The 12638-nt window shown below is 43.1% G+C and overlaps 1 protein-coding gene across 2 annotated transcripts in view; it reads left to right on the top strand.

Moving 5' to 3' along the window:
- JPH3 (junctophilin 3) overlaps positions 1-12638 on the top strand; it is a 51253-nt gene that overhangs the window by 31837 nt on the left and 6778 nt on the right. The gene's annotated exons all lie outside the window — the stretch shown is intronic.

Genomic DNA, 12638 nt, shown 5'->3' with positions numbered 1-12638 from the left:
GGGTATACCTTAGGATATCGAGAGAGTATACTGTAGTTGCCACCACCTCAATATAAATGATATTTAGCAACAGTTGGGCATTTCATATGTTAAACGAAAAATTATTATTCTTATACAACAAAAGTTATTTTGTAATCAATGTCCTTATTTGTTTTGATTAAACATACTATAAGGGTATATCTCAAGACATCCTAAATACCCCAATATATCTATTAGTAAACAGAAGAGTTAGATATTTAGTTAATACAATATAAATGTGGCTTACGGAGGGTGGATCAATTAATGAACAAGAAAGAGCACAATACTCTATTAGATATTAATTGACTTTTATCTTAGTACATTATATTTTTCTTAGTGTTATCATGGATAAAGATTAGAGGTTGAAACCATAATCCCTTATGGATGGTTCTACTCTTGATATTGTAGAATCATTTAATTAATTTTTGAATATGAGTATTAGTCAGTGTCCCATAAGATAGAGGTTAAGGTATCTTTAAGTTTATGTGTATGCAACCAATTTGAACTATGAAATAGAACCAGCGTGGAAAAAAGCAGTATTTAACTCCATAGAAAATATAATATGGAGTTAAAAAGTGAATTAAATGATTCTACAATATCAAGAGTAGAACCATCCATAAGGGATTATGGTTTCAACCTCTAATCTTTATCCATGATAACACTAAGAAAAATATAATGTACTAAGATAAAAGTCAATTAATATCTAATAGAGTATTGTGCTCTTTCTTGTTCATTAATTGATCCACCCTCCGTAAGCCACATTTATATTGTATTAACTAAATATCTAACTCTTCTGTTTACTAATAGATATATTGAGGTATTTAGGATGTCTTGAGATATACCCTTATAGTATGTTTAATCAAAACAAATAAGGACATTGATTACAAAATAACTTTTGTTGTATAAGAATAATAATTTTTCGTTTAACATATGAAATGCCCAACTGTTGCTAAATATCATTTATATTGAGGTGGTGGCAACTACAGTATACTCTCTCGATATCCTAAGGTATACCCTTGTAGTCCGTATAAATACTAATAATATAGACAAGGACATCAACTACATGTTTGTTTTAATTATTTTTATTTATTTTTCAGTACAACTGGTATTCATCAGTATTTTATATACATTTCTATGTGCTGGCAAGTATTCAGTGATGTGGATGCAAAATTAGGTGTTCACATGTGTAATTAATCTGTTCCACCTAAACTGCCAACACAGTGTTTTTTGCCTTTCAACTAATTAAGCTAATTGGACTTGGGGGGTATATAATATGAGACACCACACACCCAGAGTCCATCCCCTGAAGAAGTCTGTTAATCAGATGAAACGCGTAGGGAAGGTGTGCAGTGGACTTTTCAACGCTTGCAATTGAACTGCTGGGTATCTATACCGGTCCGGTATTAAGAACGGTTCCCGTGACGTCATCCGCTGGTCCGCGACTTCAACCGTCCCCGGTGGGAACTAAAAAGCAACTGGTTGGTGTGCACCGGGGGAGAGACCATCGTGGAGTGCCTGATTCGTCAGTTCCTGCAGGCAGTGAACAACGGAGGCAGCAATCTGTTCCAGTGGAGCCACGGAGGGACTTCAACAGCAAAGCAGCGTTTCCTGGTCCTAGGAGCATGAGTATTACTCATACAATGCTTTTAATTGTTTTATGTTTGTGAGTTCATTTTTATTGAGATTTTTGGGAATTAAATATATTGATTTTTGCACAGTAATGCACTAGGATTTGGCGCTTTTTTTTTCTTATATTTTTCTATGCAGGTGGAGAGGGAGGTCGTTGTGCCCTTTTAAGAAGCTGCCGGTTGATCCTAATAGTGCTTCTGTCACTCCCCAATTATTGGACCTATTTGTTGGACTCTAGAGGACTATCTGCAATTAGCAGATTAAGGCAAAGTTCACAGCACCAAACATATTTTTTTGTATAATTGTATGTTTTAGCTTTTTTTATATCAGACATTCACAGTGCACTTTTGGTATATGAATTGATTTCACCATTCAGGATTTATTATAGTAGTATTCATTATATTGTTTTATTAATAATATGTTTATATATTTATGATTTTTAATCAGTTAAATCAATTTTATATATCCTATATTTCTGGTTTTCCACACACAAGCGCAGACCCTCATTGTATATATATATATATATATATATATATATATATATATATATGATGAAGTTACCATAGCAGTGACAAAACGCGTTGGGACTTGTGCCACTTTTTGCCGGACTAACCAGGTGACGTCATCACGCACCGACGGAGAGACGCTAGAACGCATGCACGGAGATATACTGAGCTGCAGGAGCAGCCTTCAGCTGGGCCGCTACTTTCGCGTTATACATCTGAAAAATCTTCTTGCCCTGAAAAAATCATCCCTCCAAGCGTCAAGGATCCATGTAGCGGCAAGGATCCATGTGGCACGTTCGCTCCCTAAGATCATCACATGCGAGACAAACACCTGGTAACCTGCTGCCTTGCAGGGTTTTAACTTATGTCTTGTAAGTGAGCAATTGTCTTTTTATCCATTAAATAACGTTCTGTTATCTTTTTACACCATGGCGCATGCGTTTCCTCATTTTTGATTTTTCGAATCTCTCCTGGATGTGGTCCATCTTTGGGGAAGCCGCTCATGTCCCCTAAACATACAATGGATTTTCCCTACAGATTCTGAACTGTTGAACTGAACTTTTTTGGACCTTTATCCATTTACTTTAATTTTCTCCTTGATTTTCTACTTTAGCAATTATGTTCACATATTATCTGTTTATGCAATTTATTTGGCAATATTTTTCTCTCATTTTTCATATTGGATTCACAGCCATATATATTTTGGATTTCCACAAATGTTACACATTAGTTTAATTTGCACATATATGTATGTACAGGCATACCCCGGTTTAAGGACACTCACTTTAAGTACACTCGCGAGTAAGTACATATCGCTCAATAGGCAAATGGCAGCTCGCACATGCGCCTGTCCCCATGTCCTGAACAGCAATACCGGCTCCCTACCTGTACCGAAACTGTGTGCATGCGGGGAGACTATAGAGCCCGTTACAAATGCGTTATTTACATCAGTTATGCATGTATATGACGATTGCAGTACAGTACATGCATCGATAATTGGGAGAAAGGTAGTGCTTCACTTTAAGTACATTTTCGCTTTACATACATGCTCCGGTCCCATTGCGTATGTTAATGCGAGGTATGCCTGTATATCCTCTTCACTATTTATCACAATTGTATTTTTACATTATTACATATAAACACGTAGCACACTATATTATATTTAAACACTAAATAGTTTGTGAGTGCCAACCATTTATCTTTCTCTTATGTATGTATGTATGTAATATATATATATATATATATATATATATATATATATATATATATATATATATACATACAGTGTTCGACAAACCTATACATTTGCACGCCCCGGGCGAGTGGATTTAACATCGTGGCGAGCTCCTATTGGCCCAAGCAGCACACGTGTGGTACTAGGTGGCGAGTAGATTTTTTTGTTCGGCGAGTAGATGTTTTGGTGATTTGTCGACCACTGTATATATATATATATATATATATATATATATATATATATATATCAAAAATGCTGCGCGCGGAGGGACAGGGAACACCAAACCAGTCCAGCAAATATACAGCAAAAAAAAGGGTCCGCAGTGCTCTCCAGATAATGCAATGAATGTAATGAAACGTAGGGCAACCAACGTAACCCTAGAACAATGTACGTTTCAGACCCACACAGTCCTTTGTCAAGCTCATATATATACCGTATTGGCCCGAATATAGCACGGCCTCGCACATAATACCACCCTAAAGTTTTGAAGGTTTTCTACATGAAAAATAAAAGGACATTTTTAGGAAAAAAACATAGCACTATATTTGGGCCAACACAGTATATATTACACACAGGAACCACCAATGGTTTCAAAGCTGCTTCTCAGAACTTTTGGCCCTGTTTTGCAACGGAGAGCTGCATAGTGTAGCAACTTCACATCAATGTTTCACAATCCCTTGTGTAAACTCACGAGAAAAGGAAAGGATTTACTTGAAGCGCTACTTCCCCCTCCCTTAATTCCATTAACTGGTGGGGCCCTTGGGCAGGAAATATATTGATTAAATAGAGAAAGGGCTGAAATGCAAGTAAAATGTAACAGAAGGAACGCTGTGGTTTGGGGGATGGGGTTGGGAGATAATCTGGCTCAATAAACTAAGAAATATCGATTCAAGACCCCTCCATGTGACCTTGAGCAACTTTACCCTGAGTGAAACGCGCGATACCAAAGGGACGTGGTAAAGTTTGCGCAGAAAACGCTGATGGACACCTGAATGGTACGGCAGGGTATAAGTAGGGCCAAGAGGAAGTAATGCCAGTCATATGTTTAACCCCATTAGTGCTGGAAGGGCAAGCAATGCACTTCTCCGCAGGGGTCCGTCGTGATAATTATTACCTTAAATACAAAATCCGCGTATGCATCTTTTAATCCTTTGTTTATAAAACATTTGGGGCCTATTATTGTCGTAGCGCCGAAGTTGTCTCTCCCCAACCATGCGGTGAGGCATGTACAGAAGGAGCGGAATGAAATGGGAGAGAAAACCCTACTCTATCGCAAACCGCTTTTTCTAAACCGCGTCTATAAAAAGTGACAAGCCGCCCGGATTGTGCGCGCTTTAGAAGCGGAATGACATGAGGTGGTGCTACCTCCGTCCCCAGTCCGACTTGTGGGTCTTTCTCTCTCACAAGACCAATTTCACCCACCTAGAGGTGGCGGGAAAAAAATGGCGTTTTTAGAAGCGGTTTGCATAACGGGGCTACCAGAAAAATGTGAGCTGGAGGCGCTTTTGACAAACCGATCGAATCGGCAGATCCGGAGTGAAACCGCTTCTAATAAAAACCTTTTAGACCCGGATTGGACTTGCGAGAAGGGCTTACAGTATAGCACAGAACGCCCATCCCATCGGAAAGGGCACTTTACTAGCGGGCTGTCACACTCCGGAGCTACGAGGACAAGCCCCAGCGTCGTGACGTTGCTGCAGATGAAGACAGTTGGGTTTTCTTATGTTCTGGATTTTGTCTATTTTGCGGCATGTTAACCGCTTCACTGCCTGGGGTACCAGCAACACATTACAAGGGGCTTAAGTACTGCTGCCATTTAAACATTTTTGGTCCTAAGAGGGACTGCTCCGGTAATGGGTGAACCTGAGGAAGGGTGCTATACTATCTGTGCTAGTCTACTCTCTTCTGACCGGACCATCTGCCACCTTGACACGGTAGAGGTGGGCTGTTCTTCTCACCTCTCCATACCAAACTGTGGAGCTGATAAGAGAAGTCACAGACAGGCTTAGAGACCCAGTGCTGTACAACGTCATGGAGATAGAGACAGCAGAGGTGGCCGTGTAACCTGACCGTTGTTTCACCTCTTCAGGGGCCAGTGGGACAATGAAGGTGCGAAGACAACACGTCCCATTTATAGAGGATAGAGTCACTTTTAACGGTATAAACCCACAGAGCTGCCCTCACGTCACACGCTCCATGCATGCTGCCGACCTTCATCTGCAAACAGTGGGGACAGAGGAAGTGGGTCAAACAGAAGAGACACAGGAAGAGGAATAGCAGGAGAAAGGGAATATGGGAACGTGCACAGCTGGATTCAGTGGCTAGCACAATCCTTCTCGCACGGGCACAGTATAAGGGAAGTGTACGTGTAAAACTGATTTCGCTGGATAGTCTCTATCATTCCCTTGCTGCCCGTCCCTCTCTGTCTCCTCATTTCTACACAGGAGAAAGATTGGGGGGGGGGTTCTCTTGTGGTTATTTTGCACGTTGTGTCCCTGTGCTGCATTAGAACTCCATTGACTGCAATGACTGTATTGTCATTCTTTAAAGCATCACATGCACTGTTTATAATGCAATGAAAGCAGGATCCGTAATCAAACAATACAAATACTCGGTATTAAAAGTGGCCCCCACAAGAGGAGGTAGGACCATGTCTGCTAAGCATTACTGCTCTATAACACACCATCCAGCATGGCACAGTCAATATGCCCCTTTACGCCTGTTCAAGTGAATGGGCTGTGCGGTGTCTTATGGAGTAACACTGCGTAGTAAATAGGGCCCATTCACTTGAATGTAGCTGGACAGCATTTATATACTGTAGCACCACTTAGTAAACACGGCGCTTAGTATTTTAGTTTCAAACCTTCACTCTGCAGCGTATTGCAGATTCCCTGCAGCAATGAACAGGTTAAATGTAATGTGGACGACGGCCCCAAAAACTATATATATATTTATTTTAAAGTGTGAGTCTGCACGAGATTTACACAGGTGCCAGAAGCAGTCATTATATTCTGCAGCTTGAGTTTGCTGCAGACACATTTATATATATATATATTTTTTTTTTAAAGAACCGTCGGAAAAGCCGCAGAAATCACGAAAAAGTAGAGCAGAGAAATTCCTCCCCATAGGATCCGTTCTCATGCTCCGGGGTTAGAAAAATTGAAAGCGTAAAAAAAAATAAAAAAAAGCATGTTTTCCTAAGACAGGCTAACAGCTTAATTGTTACCTTTCAGCTGAGCTCTCTGAAGCTTGTAAAATGGGCGTTGGAGTTAAAAAGCCCTTAATCTGTGCATGGAGAATCTAAAAGTATCCCCGGAATGAAAGAGATCCTCAGAGTACTGGCAGGGGGAAGCTTCTGGGAGGCGGGGTACTGTAAAGTGGGGCTTTTGACCTAAGGGAAGACCATTTATTACACAAAATAAAGGATGTCAACCTCTTCCCACTGAATGGCTCTGCACTATACTGTAGCAACTTTAAAGCGGCAAAACATGGGAAATCTGATATGTTTTTTCTGTTTTTTTTTAAATTAATCAGTTCGGTAGTATTAGATAATAGTGACTGTTTTTTTTATTCATTTGTTATTTAACGCTTATTGTCATTTGTAATAGGTTGTAATACACTGAGCCTCCTTTGAGTTCTACAGCAGGCTTTAGCACACCTCCCCAGCAGTGCAAGATCTTTGCAACGCTTTCCTGTTTGTGATGTGTTGCCAATGCTCCCAGCAGTTTGTGCTGCAAACTGTAACAATAGTCAATGTTACCGTAGTAATATGAGGATACACTGTAGCTGCTGAGTTACACTGACTGAAAGATTGATTGAAACTGAAAGGCGGCCATTTCGTTAGGCGCGCAAGAAGGATTTTGACACATTTATTACAGGAGCACCAAACGATTGCCAGCTTAGGTAAGAATGTAGATACATTGTTACACATTGTCACACGCCTTACATATACATGAGGGGGGAAAATGGTGGAAAGCAGTATTGCTGCTTTAACCAAAGGGGCCCACAACGCACTGACCTCTTTGCTGCTGGCCGACACTTTGCACTCGCAGGGAGTTATTCCCTTTGCAGTAAACGGTCCTCTCACTCGGTTAAAGCGTGTGTGCGTGTGCATGGTGTGGGGTGCGTTCACCTTAAATTATGCAAATGAGGCATTATCATAACATCACATAGCCACAAAAGTTTGCCGCGGTTAATGTCGGGGTTTAATGTCGGTCTAGGACATTTGGTTGCGCCCATTTTGCCGCGAACAAATCCCCGCTGGTGTTTAGCCACCACTCACCTCGCTGGAAGGACCTCTCGCCGTCGGCCGCTTCACCTCCAAGGTAAATCACTAAAGACCACTAACCCTAACGCTATCCCCTACTCTAAAAACCTAACCCCTTACCCTATAACTCCTTCCCCTAAACCCCCTACCCTAACTGCTACATGAACCCTTACTTTAATTTACCTTGGCGCAGCGGCCGGAGGCCGAGTGTTTAACGGCGGAGGGAGGAGGCTTCTCTGCAGCCGAAGCCGAAAGCCAGCAGAGACTTATTCTGACTTAATGTTACATGAATAGGGGTTTTACAGGGTCTGGGTGGGTGTAACACCGCAGTGAGGTACAATGTAACTAACAGTGTTATTTCCCTCTCCTTTATTTAAATATATATCAGGCTCTGGATCGGGGTAATGCTAGATTATGCTACAATAACGTGACGTTGCGCCTGGGCAAATGTGCTGTCGTTCGGCCATTGTCTGCATTTAACTAGGTTTGAGGATACTATGTTATCTCAGGGAACGTGCCGTCCGTTCTTGTTCTAGGTAACGTCACGTAATGAGCCCGGAATCAGCGAAGCGTTGTGGATTTGGGCCGATGTTGGCAGAATACAACAAAGTTCCACCTTCTTCTTCCATTCAAACCCAACATGGTGGTGAGGTGGATTCTCGGCTAAACGGAGATCTGCCCGGTAGCTCCCCCATAACATGGCGGCAATGCTGCGGCACACCACTCTTAATAAACTTTGTTATGTTTTTAAGCACGGTGTGCTCATTTGCACGTCATTTCCCAGAATCCCTGGCTGCAGGGGAAGTATTGTATGCTAAGAGATAATGGGGAATGGCAGGCTCGCAGACCTGCAAACGACCTTTAATAAGGTAAAATATTCCGATATTGATTTACGCCATCATCTTGTCCTGATTAAGTTGTGAATCAACCTCCGAAATAAATACGTTTATTAAGACTGTCGTGACGCAGCTTTCACACCATGTTGACCTTCCGCGGGAGCTTTATCTGCGTTGCACCCAGCGCTGTTGTAAGCCGCCATTCTGCTGGCAAGGTGAGCCTACTCTACCTGCACATGGCTCCTTGTAACCACCAGACGGTGGCCCATGTTTACTAAGTGGTGCTATTCCATAAGACATCTCACTGCCCATTCAAGTGAATAGTGGGGAATACCAGTACGTTTGTAAATATGACCTCTGTATGGGTCAGTCCAGCCAAGACCAGAATGCCACATGGGCCATTTCAAAGCAGTCAGACTGAGACCTTCCTCATCCTCGTCCTTAAATGATATTCTAGGGCAGCATCCGGCACTTTAACAATTTGTATAGAACGGACCCGTCCAGCACATTGGTAGCCAGTTAACGACTTCCAATAGGATGACTTCTGAGCCTCCATGTAACAGAGTGTGTCCATCCGATGAGTGCAGAAACGCAAAGCTGCAGCACCAGCGCCAACGGTGCCGGTCCTTGGTAATTTAGAGCCAGCTGGTCACTGTAGGTGGAAAGCAGAGTGTGAAATGAGGGGTGCTGGTGGCATAAGGCGTGTGCCATCGCTCAGATGTTCTGGATATCTTGCGTAGGCTTCGCTGTGAGGTTTGCCAGATTTTTCAGTCTGCAGAAAGCAGAAGGGCAGCAGTCTGCAGCGGTCATTAATAATTCAGACCGAGTTTGCACACTCTCTAGTGAAAGTGCAGAGCAGCTAATCTGCCTTCTACTCGCCTGCACACATTCTCTCTCTCTCTCTCATCCCTCTCTCTCTCTCTCTACTCTCTCTCATCCCTCTCCACTCTCTCTCTCCTCTCCCCTCTCTCTCTCCCCCTCTCTCATTCCTCTCTCTCCCCTCTCTCTCTCATCCCTCTACTCTCTCTCTCTCTCTCTTTTTCCTTCTCCAGCTTATTTTCTTGAAATCCCTCTTCACACTCCTCATTTTATTACACAGGTTTTCCCCCCTCTTTATTTTTCTTCTCTCCATCCTTTCATTTGGCATTTTCTCTTTCACTTCCCTATGGGTTTTTTCCCCCACTCACCGTCACCACCAATCAAAACTTTGCCCCGAAGATCAGATCTGTTCTGCATTATTGTTACAGGCTGGCAGCACGCACCCCCTCCCCCCTTTCCCAGGTTCACACCTAGCTATTGATTATTCATGGCTAGAACGCCATATGGAACAGAGAACCAAGGTTATTACAGTATATGCAGCATTCCACCGTCACTGTTTATTAAAGCAGCAGACATATAATTACATGCACAGTACATGAACATGCCACTCAATACAGCTTCCCTTCAGAATTCAATTATTTTATTACAAAGTCAAATTATTTGATGGTAACCTATCCCCTGAGAGTGTTATAGTGAACGCAAATTGCAAGTTATAAGGGATAATGAGCCCACAGCGGGAAATTGTAATAAATTAGTTACATTACTGTATGTTGCAATAATTTAACAGGAATGTACAGTTTGTTCCTAACACCACTGCTGACTTGTCTAACACCGCGTTGTCAGGTGCCTTAGTACAGTGCAAAAGAAATAGTGAAGCAGAGATTTGCTGTGTAAATGAGACCCAGTAACATTTGCGGTGTTAACCCCTGCAGTGCTGCCTTAGTCATGTAACCCTTCTGTGCGGTTCAACATAATTTGACAGATACCCTCACACGTCCCCCATACACGCCCACTTTGTGCGTGTGAAGCTTTCGTCAGTGTTTGCGAAATATGTGAGTGTGCGAATCAGTCAGAATGCAGGCAAAATTCGCCAGGTACCCACTCCCATCCCGAGCCCGAAATCTGGCCTTTTCCATCACAGTAAATAGTGCTACCATCAATCCTGTCGCCAAAGCAGGTTGCCTCGGTGTAACATTTGTCTCCTCCCTTTCCTTCTCCGTTCACATTCATAACATGGCTAACATTTGTCACTTCTTCCTCTGTAATATTGCTAAAAATCTGCCCTTTCCTCTGTCAATCTACTGCTAAAACTGTAATGCCTGCCCTTATCCCCTCCCGTCTGGGTTATTGTAACATACTGCTAACAGGCCTCCCTGCCTCACAGCTTTCTCCTTTGCAATCTATCCAAGATTCTGCTGCTAGAATCATTTAACTTTCTCCCAGAATACTCTCTGCTCGTCTCCTCCTTAAATCCCTCTCCTTGCTTCCCATCGGGTTTCGGCTCACCTACAAAGTTCTTCTTACCTTCCAGGCGCTCCACTCACCTGCTCCTCCCTACATATCAGCTGTGATCTCTCCTTATGAACTGCTCGACTCCTGCACTCTGCCCATAACTGTCTCCTTTCCACCCCTTTCACCTTTACTGCTCTCTCTCGCCTTAAACCTTTTGGCCTCACTGCCCTTTACCTGTGGTAATCCCTCACATGTATATGCCAAGCACCTTCTCTCCTCACCTTAAGTAAGCCCTCACCTGTTAAATGGAGCATTTCAATAGCCTAGATGCATGGCTTCTGTCCCACACCCAGTCACTCCCACCGACCACTGTGGCCAAGCACTGCCATCTACTGCACTTATTCCCTCTTAGGCTGCGGCCACGCTGGCGCTGAGCGTGCTGACCGCATGGTGCTTGCCGAGTTTAGTTTAAGCAATTTAAATTGTCCCACTCATGCGGTGTGCGCGCGCTCGTGCGCAGGAACACGCTCACCCACGCTTGGCGCTTAGATAAACAAACAAAGAGACTTTGAAGCGCGCTCAGCTTGCCTGCAACGCCCCCCCCCGCGCGCGCGCTTGCAAAATAGCTAGGACACCCGGCACTCTTGCTTGGATAGCTGGTGACGTAACTGCTCTCAAGTAGGAGCGCGGTCAGCGCCAGTGGAGCCGCAGCCTTACTGTCTCTGTAAGTCTCCCAACATACCACTTAGATTGTAAGCTCTCCGGGGCAGGGATTTCCTTCCCTATTGTTCTTGTTTGTTGCACATATTGTGATGTGTGTGTGTGTGTTTATATATATATATATATATATATATATATATATATATATATATATATAATTCATAGGGATAAATAATTCCGTGCACTGTACAATATTGTCTCTTGTAAAGCACTAAATAATAAAGATATACATACACACAGATGAGAGGAGAAAATGCTTGGCGAATCACTTGGGAGTAGCGAGCGAGCTGTGATTGGTCGGCGAAACAGCGACTTACTGGTGCAAATGTGTGATTCCTGAGAATCTTTTAGCCGTTAAAAGTTCTGCGAACCGGATCACCAGCAATACATTTTGGTCCCACAAAAAAGGCACTTTTTGTTCAGCAAATGTATTGTGGAAAGTTTTGCTCGTGCCTGTGTAACGGACGCAGCAAAATGGCCAAATCAAACCGCCTCAGTGAGGTTTCTCAGCGCTGCATGAAGCCTCAGCTCCGGCCGGAGCTTCGTTGTACTCACTGCAGCATGTTGCCTGCTTTAGGTAAGAGCACACGAAGGGATCACCACAGGGCTTATATTATATCAGCTCACGGGCCCGATTGCACCGTTTTTCAGCAAAATTCCTCATCTTCTTCAATGGGTAATTTTGGGCACCTTATGCAGGGGTGCTCAATTCCAGTCACCAAGTCCCCCCCCCCTCCCCAACAGGTCAGGTTTTCAGGATATCCCTGCTTCAGCACAGTTGCTCAGTCAAAGACTAAGCCACCTGTACCGACGCAGGGACTGATTTAGCCACCTGTACTGAAGCAGGGACTTATTGAGCCACCTGTGCTGAAGCAGGGATATCCTGAAAAACTGACCTGTTGGGGGGCTTGTGGATTGGAGTTGAGCACGACTGACCTAAAGTATTGCATATCGTGTTGTAGCTGTTACTGTGCTCAGTGGTTGAGGTGTGTCGGTAATAGAGGGTACAGGGTACCACTGCTTTTTCCTACACATACCTGTGGACCACTATGTGGTTTTTTTTTCCAAATATATAGTTCCACTGGCATTAAAAAGGTTATCTTTCTTTTTAATGCATAAATAAGTCTTTCCCCACCATAACTTTTTAAATGTCTGGC

This window comes from Ascaphus truei, chromosome 19, assembly GCF_040206685.1.
Source record: "Ascaphus truei isolate aAscTru1 chromosome 19, aAscTru1.hap1, whole genome shotgun sequence".
Lineage (NCBI taxonomy): Eukaryota > Metazoa > Chordata > Amphibia > Anura > Ascaphidae > Ascaphus > Ascaphus truei.
This window is presented reverse-complemented; position numbering and strand designations above follow the sequence as displayed.